The following is a 12,729-nucleotide window of genomic DNA, read 5'->3' as shown; positions in this document are numbered from 1 at the left end:
CAATCTTCTTAGTGTTCCTTTTAAATCTCTCTCAAAACTCGACCTTAAAAGTCTATGCAATACAAAGTCTCTAAAGTTTTCTATCCGATTTGTTACTTTCTTACTTGGATACTTTTGCCCCGCGAAATTCCCAGCGGGGACTTTCCCTTCTTCGTTTCCACAGCGGGTGAGTAAAAGTTTCTTTGTTTCACTCTCCCGATTAACTTCCCAGCGCCATCTTAGATCCGAAATACAGGTCGGGCTCCTTAACTTAATCTGTTCACATCCAACGCGCCTTGGGCTCTGTTTTTCAAATTTTCGATTCTGACATTTATTAAACAGCCCCTGAGGCGGTTGTTCTTAGAATTACGGAGATTTGTCGCCGCTTTTCAGCGGGAGCTCGAGGCATTGCTGCACGGGGTCCGCAGGGCTTACCGTGGTGCGTCTCTCGTTCCCGTCGCTCCTGAGTCCATCCCAAAATAGAGAAAGCTCAAAAGAGCTTCGGGTTCCTCCGACGCTGCTGGTTGCGCTTCCCTCAAGGGGGCCCCCCCTTGAGGTTTCGGGGGTCGCAGTGCCTTTGCGTTGCCCCCTCAAAAACCCCTGTGCAGTCCGGAGAGGTCGATCAGCAACTTCTCCTCGCTCCCATACTGCTGGCGATCCAAACCGGAAGTCCTGGATGTGTTTATTTTTAAATGTTTTTGCTTTTCTTGTTGTTTTCTTGTGTTGTTTTTCCCCCTTTATTTTTGATGTATTGTGAACTTTTTTTTGTTTCTTTCTTCTTTTTTCTGTAACTATTAAATTTTTAATAAATATCTTTTAAAAAAAAGGAACTACAGTGGTACCTCGGGTTAAGTATTTAATTCGTTCTGGAGCTCCGTTCTTAACCTGAAACTGTTCTTAACCTGAAGCACCACTTTAGCTAATGGAACCTCCTGCTGCAGCCGCGCCGCCACCGCACAATTTCTTTTCTCATCCTGAAGCAAAGTTCTTAACCCAAGGTACTATTTCTGGGTTAGCGGAGTCTGTAACCTGAAGCGTATGTAACCCGAGGTACCACTGTACAAGGAAGGAGATCTCTTTTGTCTCTGCTAGATGTTGCCAGAGGCTTGGCACTAAGCTTTCACAGTTAAATGGAGAGGTGAACCCAGGTCTACCCATTCCTTCCTGCACAGTACTCATTCTTAGTAAGCCCATGTCCAGCTTGACTTTATATGGCATGGTAGAAGGTAGGCCATGGTGCGCCAAAGACTGAAGTTTTAAAGGACACAATGCAGACATCATAGTAACCAACAGTGATCAACACACTCATGTTCAGTAGTCCTCAAGTATTACAGGGTTAAAAATAATTGGAAATAATTCAAGAAGAGCATAGCATATCCCATTGGCGCAGGGTGGAAAACTACATTGAAGTCCTTCCTGTGGTCCTTCACCCTTGTTATCCCCAGCACTTCTGGGTCCAGCTGAATCCCCCAAGGGCAGTGGGACTCCTGGAATGCTTGTGAGGTCCACAGATATCCACCTATGGTTGATAGGTGTTAGTTGTATTCCTGGCAAATCTGGTGGCTGAACTTGAACTGCAGCAGCACATGGTAAGACATAGCACGACAATCTAGACAATGTTTCATGCTCATGATAGCTCCCCATCATCATTTACTAGCAAGAAGTATAGCTCCAACATGCATCCTGTCCACTCCATAATCATTATCTACACAGAATACCATTGATCAATCAACTAAACATCAAGCCTGAGCAGCTTGTGGCCCACTAAGACAAATGTAGCACCACCATGTGTGTACAATATTGTGGATTGCCAGCTATTTATGATTGAAGCATAGCGGGGGGGGGGGGAGAAGAAAAGGAAAACATTTTAAATCTTTGCTTGACACTGAATGAATACATGTTATGTTTATACCTAAACCAGATGCATAAAGTTTGCAAGCCACCTACTGGCAGTTTGGAAACAATATCAAGAAGAAACAATGACTTGGGATGAAGCTTACCTGTGCGGGTGCCCCCCTCCCACCCCATTCCCAGCACCATATAGTTGGCCATTAGACTCACACAGAACTATCTATTTCCCTAAAGTCTGTAGAAGTCCCCCCCCCCTTGACTAGATATGCATTGAATCTTTGAAGTCCAAGAACATCTCATGGGAGAAGAGATATGAAAGATAAGGGAGGCAAGTTTTGTCAGTGAAATTATATTAAATTTCAGGTGAAGGAACCATTGAATATTATCTGCAGTACCTTTTTAATCTTGGGGTTTTGTTTTGCAGTGTTGTAAATAAAAATATGCCCCTTTCCCTTATGGGGTAACCAAGAGCCCATATAGAGTCCTTACATAGGTTACCTATTGGTAGGAGAAAATAACAGAGGCCAACCAGAGAATATTGAGAAGCAAAGCAGCTAGTAAGCTTGATCTTTATTGATCTGTTGCAACAGGGTACTCCCCTCACACGCAGGAGAGGAAGAGGACCCAGAACAATGGCCTGCAAGGCCTTATAAAGACTTTTGAAATTCCCATTCTCTAGATCAGGACCACCCCCAGAAACATTATGCATACATCACAGAAGGGGTGTAACCTAAGACCACCCCTCAGATATATCCCCCTACATCACAGAAATTTAAATATTGTTTTTCTCCTGTTGTTGTTTATCTCCTGTCTAGCAGGTTACTTGATTGGATTTCCTGGGGAGCCTGGCCATTCTTTTGTAGTGGTAAAATACTTATTTCCTGGGCCAGGTCACAGGCTCACACCTTATTCAAACAGACATATCCTTGAGACAGGATTTGTGAGGAAAGAGACAATGGGGAGGATTTTCCAGGTTTAACCTTGCAGAGAAAGGATTTGGTCAGTTTAGGAATCAAAATGGTTCCAGGTTGGCTTTCCTGTGCTGATCTATGTACGTGTGGTTATGAACGTTGCCATATATCTAAAACCATAAAATTCCTATCACATTATTCCCCCCTTTGGGGCTAGAATTTTTCTTAAAAAATTTTGCCCCACAAATAATATCATCATATGTTGTAAATGGATGTCTTTGTATAGATATATGCTACTAAATTACTTGTGGCATTCTAACACTTTGGGAGAGACCATTTACTCAATAGTGGTCTATGCTTTACACTTAGCAGGAAGGTCCACTAATGACTGAAAAATGCAGTTGGTGTTTTGTCCTTCGCCATTTTTGTGTGTTTCTCAGGTGTCAAGCTAGCTCTTCTGTGGTCTCACACCGACAGTGCTACAGCAGCACATCCTGTCTGTTGAATCCCCTCAGGGCTTTCATTTAACCATGTTGCCTAGCATTCACCATAGCTGGCACAGGTTTGGACATCTGGTGAGGGAGAGGTCTTCGCCTTGGCCTTTAGCTATGGGATTTTATTATAGGCTGTGGTCTCGCACTCATGGGAAGTTGCTCACTTGCACTTAAAGGACCAAAAAGCTAATTGCAGCCTGGATACACTTGCCCAATTCAAACTGAGTCCAATTTGAATTTATCTTGCCCCATGGTTCTCAACTCTTCAAACCAATCTGTTAAAAGAAAACCATTCTTAACAAGGGCAGTTGTCCAAATAAGTCAATTTAAGTCTATAAGGGATCATTCCTGCTAAACCAAAGCATATCCACCTTCATGTTTCTTAGAAGCTTCTCCTTGGTAAAGCAAGTTTTAACAAATTTTTTAAAATGGGTAGGGAAGGTTGGCATAGTGCCAGGTGGAACAATGAAATGTGGTTATAAATTGATCTAAACATTGGACTACACAATAGTGTGAGCTATTAGAAAGTATAAAATGCATGAGAATTCTCCATTGGTGTGTAAGCAATAAGACATTAAACATAAAAACAGTTACACACAAAAATACCCCCCCCCCTTTGTGGAAATCACACTGTCAGACACATTTCAACATTCCTACATAATAACACATAATACAAAACAAACTAATTAAATATCAGTTGCATATCTTGACACAATTGTGATCTTTTACGTATGTATCTTTTGAATCCTGGAGCACAGAGGCTTGAGTTTCAAAAGTGAGAAAATGTCCTTGCAATTCAACTCCTCCCCCCTTTGTCAGCCCCACTCCCCCCTCAGTCTATATCCTTTAAAAGAGATAGCTGTGGGCACTTTGAAAACTCTGGTGTTGCAGGTCTTGTGATGGCGAAGAACTGAGTTGAGGGGTTGTTGCTGCTTTTCATCATTGCACATCTGTAGAAGTGATATCCTGTAAGGGGGCAGGGTTTTGGGGATTCTTAAAGGACAGTTAGAAAAAGGAAGGAGCAAAAGGCAAAAAGGATGTCCTTCAATTTACGTGGGAAGCTGCAAATAATAAAAATCTTAGCGGATTAAGCATTTCATTCATTCCAATATTATTATCATCACATTTTCATATAATTACTATTATTATCTGCTAAGTTTGTTTGCTTTCCTTCACTTAGTTTTGTTGTTGTTGTTTTTCATATTATAAAATAAAAAATTACTCCACATGTATAGAAAGAGAACTGTAAAAAATATAAGGTTAAAAAATAAAAAGAAAGCAAAAAATTAGATTATCAGTTAGATGAAAACGGACTTGACACAAAGACATCAGATTCAGAAAAGAACTATTATTAAATAGTACAAAGATATTATCAAAAACCGCACAGATTACTACTGGACTGAAAAAAATGGGAAAACAATGGGGGGAAAACTTTAAATTCACCATGTGCTATCTGATAAAAGAACTTCATGAAACTGACTTTCAACATGTGATGAACATGTCCCCAAAGTAGAACACACACACACAAAATGAGCTATGAGGAACCAAAAATAAATAAATGCTAAGACACACAATTAATAAGCAACCTGAAGTAACCTGAAGTAATCTGTTTTGGCATTCTAACATCCCAAATGAAAATAAAAGAGTGTTTCTTGATGTGACAACATCGGCTGTAATGTTAATAGCGGAATACTGGGAAATGAGTTAATACCAAGAAAAAATGAATGGCAATTTAAAGTTGTGCAAGTACCTTGCACTAGCCAAAATGACAGAATTAATAAGAAATGCTCAGGCAAAATGGTAAACAAATACCATTCCATAAATAATGTTTGGTTGTGCTTTGATTAATTTCATATATATAATGGAAGAACTGATAAAACGAACTTAATAAACGAAAACAGATTATTTGTAACCTAAAAAAAATGTCAAAGCCACAAAGAGATAGAGGGAAGTCACTACTATAGCAGGGATTCATACTTCTTTTGCTGAACAGAAAGAAAGTGACTGTTTGGCTTTAAGGGAAGAAAGACAAAAAGAAAAACAAATGCAATTACTTTTTATAGAGTATTTAAATCACTGTTTGCATCCCCTCATTATCATTTGTGCTGTGGGAGAAAGGAAAGGACACTTTGTTAGGTTCCCATATCCTGTTGAAAGGGAAAATTATTTCATGTGAGAGGTCTGTCAGGAAATGTTGTTCCTAAAATGCATAGGCATATACACACCTGTTGAAAGGGAAAATTATTTCATGTGAGAGGTCTGTCAGGAAATGCTGTTCCTAAAATGCATAGGCATATACACACACACACCAAAAAAACACTTATAAAATTTAAATCCCATTGGGGAGGCGAACCCTTTTGTCTTACGTAGCCCCTGGAGCAAGACACATTAAGGATGATTTCCCTCAATGGTTCCAAGTTTTACATAAGGAAATTTTGATAGGTTTCACGCTCTCCAAACCTTCTCTCTCCCCCCTCCTTTTCTCTCGCTCTCTCTTTTTTGTAAGCTGATCTAGCCTCTGTGCATGTGCAGAGTTCATGTCTCAGCAAACCTTTTATACCATTGAAAATGTTGCATCTTTTGGCTCAATTAGAATAAGGAAGGGAAAGGTAAGGAGTAGATTTTAAAAAATAGGGTTAGATTTTAAAACAAAAAGAGAAACTCAGCAATTTAAGTATTCACCAAAGCTAGCAATTTCAGCCCAAGCAAAAGGGACTGCTTCCTTTATGTATAGGAAAGGGCTAACATCCCTCTGGCCATTCGCGGAACAATGCCACGCCCTTATATATGGGGAAAATGGCCAGAGGATCAGAATGGCCAGAGTCAGAATTCATAGGATTTTTTTAACATTCTCAGTCATTTCAGCCTTACCATTTGCAGACAATTTTTTTCCTGCCCTTTATTTACAGGATTGGTCAAGGCTAATTCTACTTGATTATTCATTTGTATGTGCTTAAACTTTGAGTAGACTTTTAAGTCTGATTTTTGTAAATAATAGACAAAACGATAAACACTTTAAAAAACAAAGAGCAAATCTGGGCTGAATTTCAACACATCAGCTACAAATTGGGAAAGTTGAAAGGGAACTGGGGTCATCTAGTCCAACCCTAAAATACAGGGTTCATAGCAAGATTTGTACTACCAGAAACACACACATACTTATGTACACAGACACAACTGGGGAAGAGATCACAAGCCATGCGCCTATCACAAACCATGCGCCTATCATGTACTAAGGAAGAGGAAAATAAAAGTACCCAAATTTATACAGAACCCTTTTAGCAGATCTTGAAGCTAGTTTGAGTGAGAGTTTACTTCCTTAGACTAAAGAGTGAAAGTTCCTAGATAAATTATCTTTAAAGACTGAAGTGAACATTTTTCCTAAGATAGGGAGAGGATCTCTTATAAAGCATAGTTAAAACAGCCATAGATTTGATTTAAAAGGAATACAAAAGTGACAATTTTTCCTGAACCTGCAGAGGAATAGTAAGCCTAATCTATGCCCCCCCTTTGCAGTTTCCTTTAAAGGAAGCTTACTCGGGAGTAAATTTACCTGGCACAGAATAAGAAGGAGAAGGGAAAAAAAACCTGAAAGAGACAGAATGAAACAAGGGGGGGCATTTTCTAAGAAAAGAGGCCAGGACGTCTTATAGAGACTGATATCAGGAGCCTTACAATAACTCTTCTGTCCAACCAAATCAAAGTTAAAACTGGACTCACATATTTTTCTTAGAAGGAACGCCATACTTTCATAGGCATATGCTTAATGAAATACATACACTGCATTTTAGCTTGAGAGAGCAGTTGGCTCAACTAGGCTTTTGCAGCAGAAACATTAGGTTAACTTCACATTCCAAGATAGACTGGAACACAGGTGTACTCACAAACTCAAAAGTTACAAGACAACATCATTTACCATTAGACTTAAAATTACCCTCCTCACTTAAACTTGAGGAAAGAGGTGGGGTAATCCTCCTTTCAGAACACAAGTAGCACGTATACAGGATTTTACCACTTGGGAGAAAGCTCTCTTTTAGAGCCTCTCTCAAATAACAAACATTTGCACACTTCATTCTCAATTTTTGTCTTGTTTAAGATTGATAAGGTTCAACATGGCTTCTTTAGATTTAGAACTTGGAGCAAGCTTGCATTTTTATTTTAGATGGCACATTTAAGATAAGCAGCTGCTGGATGTTACCTAAGTACAATTTAAACACTGGAAAAAACGTTTCTTAAACACAAATTGAAGGGGACTGTCAGAGTCCAGGCGGGAAGTAAGCACCAATTGGGCTTCTTTCACACCAGGGGTCTGAGGACTATTTTTCTTTTGACTGAGGTGCACCCATCAAAACTCCGAGGGGAAACCTGGGGATACCTGGTCAAAACTCCGAGGGGAAACCTGGGGATACCTGGCCAAAACTCTGAGGGGAAACCTGGGGATACCTGGTCAAAACTCCGAGGGGAAACCTGGGGATACCTGGTCAAAACTCCGAGGGGAAACCTGGGGATACCTGGCCAAAACTCCGAGGGGAAACCTGGGGATACCTGGTCAAAACTCTGAGGGGAAACCTGTCTCACTCAATATCTGTTCTGGAACCCACAGCAACCTCCCTGCCTTTTACAATCTAACTCAGAGTCTCTACTGAACGCTTGCACACTTGCAATGCCAGATTGAGACTCTGGAATACAAAAGATGGAAAGGAATTCAGCGCCCTTGCGTTCTCTGTTCACAGGTCATTTCTAACAAAGATCGCCATGGCAGAGGTGCGGCTGCGCTGGGAGTTATAGTTTTGGGAATTATAGTTTTCAGTGCAGAAGAAATTGCACGACCTTTCTGGGCAAAACTCCGAAGGAATAGGTCGGCATAAAGAATTAAGTGGAAGAAATCACACACAACCTTGTGCCTGGGCATACTCCGAAGGGCTAGGGCTGGTGTTGAGATCAAGAGGACAGAAAGGAGTAGAAGGCAATTTTTTCAAGAGTTAAAGTGAGGAAAGAAGTAAGGATTTGAGAAGTATAGGTTTGCTGTGGTTTGCAGAATCCCACCCCACTACCCATTTTTCCTACTCATACTCACTTCGCAAGCGCTGTCCTGGTGATCCCGGGATCTCTTGACTGGTTGTTTAAGGCCGGCCTGATCAAGCGTTGCTTCCTCTGGTTAGCCCCGCTGAAACTCCAGTTATTTCCAGACCCTGGGATCGATGGAGGACTGGTCATTCCTCCTGGCAAACTGCCTGGTGCGCGCTGGATAACCAGTCCTTCCTAGTTTCCAGAATCCGGGTAACCAAAAGTCCCTTCGTGGTCGCCATCTGTTGTAAATAAAAATATGCCCTTTTCCCTTATGGGGTAACCAAGAGCCCATATAGAGTCCTTACATAGGTTCCCTATTGGTAGGAGAAAATAACAGAGGCCAACCAGAGAATATTGAGAAGCAAAGCAGCTAGTAAGCTTGATCTTTATTGATCTGTTGCAACAGGGTACTCCCCTCACACGCAGGAGAGGAAGAGGACCCAAGAACAATGGCCTGCAAGGCTTTATAAAGACTTTTGAAATTCCCATTCTCTAGATCAGGACCACCCCCAGAAACATTATGCATACATCACAGAAGGGGTGTAACCTAAGACCACCCCGCAGATATATCCCCCTACATCACAGAAATTTAAATATTGTTTTTCTCCTGTTGTTGTTTATCTCCTGTCTAGCAGGTTACTTGATTGGATTTCCTGGGGAGCCTGGCCATTCTTTTGTAGTGGTAAAATACTTATTTCCTGGGCCAGGTCACAGGCTCACACCTTATTCAAACAGACATATCCTTGAGACAGGATTTGTTAGGAAAGAGACAATGGGGAGGATTTTCCAGGTTTAACCTTGCAGAGAAAGGATTTGGTCAGTTTAGGAATCAAAATGGTTCCAGGTTGGCTTTCCTGTGCTGATCTATGTACGTGTGGTTATGAACGTTGCCATATATCTAAAACCATAAAATTCCTATCACAGCAGCCACCAGGTTGATTCGATACCTAAGTAAGAATTTACAAAGACTATTATTCTGAATTGTAATATACCATATTTGAGCAGAACAAAACTGTGTAGTGGCTAAAGAAATCCCTTGCTTGCGTCTTGATTCTTCAATTAACTCACTAGGTGGTCTTTGGCAAGCCAGTTTCTCTCAACTTCCGCTCCCCCATTTACTGTGAACAGTCCTACAGGGGGGTTGTTTTAAGGACCACAGCTTGATAAAGCATGTGAAGCGCTTTGAACACATGACAGTGCCATACAATTATTACTATGCACAGGTGAACAGTGACTATCCCAGAGTACATAGGTATCTTTCACTTAGCATTATGAGGCAGCCAGATAGCACATATCTTTTCTCATTTGGTTCCATTTCTTGGGTTATGTTACATAAATCTCTCTCTTGCTTACCTACCACATGTCCCTGCAATAGGAGAGTCATCTACAGAGTAGACTTTTAGAGAAAAACACAGATGCCATGCAAAACAGTTACTTATCACCCAATAGAGAGCATGCTGAATTTGGTTCTGAATATAAAGAGATTCAAGGAGTTCAAAGGGTACTTTTCATAGTTCAGAAGCAACTGTTACTTAGAAAGAAAGACAAACACTTGAATGGTGTGGCGTTCCCAAAGCAAAGGAAGGAATAGACTCTGATTAATAACACACAGAGGCTTGAACCAGCAAGACTCTGGGAGGAGTGCGTATAATAATAATCCCTGTCCACCCTCCGGCTCAGGTCGTTTTATTCACAAAATAACTTTTTACACAGTGTTCGTAAGAACCAATCAGATTTCCTCTGAGCATTTCAAAAAACCCCACGTGGGACAAAGTTAAAAGTTAAAACTACAAAGAGCTAATTTCCTACTTGAGCATGCATATGCAGTTCAAAGTAAATAAAATAGGAAACAATGCTTTTAGGAAGCTACGGAGGTCATAAACAGCAATAAACAGTATTTACCATCTCCTTGTGAACTCTCTTCCTGAACTCTCTTCCTGGCCCTAAGATTAACAAACCTAACAATAGCTACATCAAAGCTAACTATCATCTATCTTTATGACCCAGAATGCCTGATGCAGCAACTTGTCTGTATCCTAGAATGCTGATACGTGCCTGTCAGGCATAGAAAATGAACAGTAGAGAAAATGGCCAGAAATACAGAGGCTTGTGGGATTTGATCAGAAATCATTGTCAATGAATCTAACCCAGTCAACGCCATGCTTTCATAGTGGACACAATGGATTGATGCATATTTTATAATTCCTCATAGTAATCCCACCTGACCCCCCACACTCTGGATATTTGCACTCCTACAAATGGATGCTCATTTCTGTTCACAAGGGTGTGAAAAGAAACTGTTGCTTTCTTGAGCACAACAGGTTATGCATGAGCTGTAAGCATGAGACAAAAACGTGGAGCACGACCTCAAGCAGCAAACAGCGGCACTGACTCCTTGTTCAGTCACTATAGAAACTGGAAGGCAATAGAAGTATAGGTCCTGACAGCTGTTTCAGTGCATCATCAGCAACTGCATCCTTCCATATGAATTACTCTGCAGCTTCCTCAAGCAGGAAGCTGCACAGAACTCTTCACCAGCTGACAGCAATTGGCTACTTCTCACATCAGACACAACTGCTGGAACTAATGTTAAGAATGGCACTCTTATGTAACATTTCCTGCAGAGAAGAGTGCATTAAAAAAAAATCATCCAGGTACATAACTGGCCTCAAAGGCTTGGACTTTTGTTACTCAGTAATCAGCACAGCAATGCCACCCCAACACATATCACCTGTTTGAGACTCTGGGTTAAAAATTTGATTACTCTTAAGTAATTCAAAAATCAGAATAGCTTCATCACTGTCACACAGGTAAGTGTATGGGTTATGCAACAGAGAAGCTCAGTTCAGTTGGATTTCTGCACATGCCCCACAAATCTGTGTGTAATTTAGCTTTGCTCTGGGCAATAAGGGTATCATCAGTGGCAGAGCTTCATGCTCTGGCACGGGGGGTGCGTGGAGAGCAGGCGGGGGCATGGCGCGCTGCCAGCAGGGGCGTGGCGTGTGTCCTGGGGGTGTGGCGCCCAGCGCAGGTGGGGATACAGCCGCAATGGCACCCCACCGGGATCATGCTGCCAGGGGTGATGCGCTCCCCCCGCACTCCTCTTCCTCTGCCAATGGGTATCATTGTAGTCACTAAAGAATAATATGAGCCAGCCTGATATAATCTGGCATGCCAGTCACAAATACAAGGTTCTCATCAACTGTAAAATCCAGTACCACATCTAACACAAGTAACACTCCCAGTTCAGCCAGTAATCTCCTACTTGGAAAAAAATGAGCATCAGACAGCAAACTTAAGTTATGTACCATGGTTTTATTTCCTGAGAAGTCCAAGCCTATCCCGTTTCAGCAAAAGGAAGAGCACTTTGCTAAAAATAGATTAAATGAACAGAAACATCCTAGTGGTTGGGCTCTAACCCTGTGGCATGACAATTGACTCAACTCAAGATGTCTCAATAATATCACATATTTCTTTTTTATGTAATGTCACTCATATCTGAAAGTGGACTGTGTGAAAGAGCCCTTTCACTTGCATAGTGTGGTACTCTTAACTTTTACCTTTAACAGGGTGCACAAGGCACCTTTATTTCACCTGGCATTTTCCCCAGGGGGTTGCTCTATGTTGCTCCTCCACACCACTTTTCTCCAAGACATACTAGGCCTGGGTGATGTAGCGGGTGAGGGCCAGACTGCGGTGGCGTCTTCAACTGGCGGTATATTGCGAGTGAAACTACTTACTGCCGCTCCTAAGTCTCTTTGCCACCAGCTCCCAGTGTGAAACAAGCTGCAGATGGATGCTGGTGGCAGAGGGACTCAGGAGTGGTGGTGGTTTCACTTGTGATACACCACTGGGTGAAACAGACATCTTACTCTGGCCCTCATACCGCAGAGGGAGGAACAAGCTACATCGGCCGGGCTGATGTAGCTTGTTCCTCCCTTGGCTGCTCGTGCGGGCAGGCACCCCATTTAGACTTCTCTGCTGAGGGGCGTGTGGCTGCCTGCCCCTCAGTGGAGAAGTCTAACAAAGCCCCCATCCTGCCTCTGGCTCACACAAGCCAGGGTGGGGGCTCCTTTACTCTTCTCCATTGAGGAGCGCGTTCACAACATAACGATGGTTCACAACATAAAAATATAAGATAAAAACACAAAGTACATAATAAAACAAAAGCAAACACAAGCCACCAACCCCCATCCCACAAACACATTTAAAAGGCCTCGGTCCAGCATACCTGAAGGAGCGTCTCCACCCCCATCGTTCAGCCCGGACACTGAGGTCCAGCGCCGAGGGCCTTCTGGCGGTTCCCTCACTGCGAGAAGCCATGTTACAGGGAACCAGGCAGAAGGCCTTCTTGGTAGTGGCACCCGCCCTGTGGAATGCCCCCCCACCAGATGTCAAAGAGAAGAACAACTACCAGACTTTTA

Source organism: Podarcis liolepis (genome assembly GCF_965112155.1).
Source record: "Podarcis liolepis genome assembly, chromosome: W".
Taxonomy (NCBI): Eukaryota; Metazoa; Chordata; class Lepidosauria; order Squamata; family Lacertidae; genus Podarcis; species Podarcis liolepis.
The sequence above is the reverse complement of the archived record's forward strand: the minus strand, read 5'-3'. Positions refer to the sequence as shown.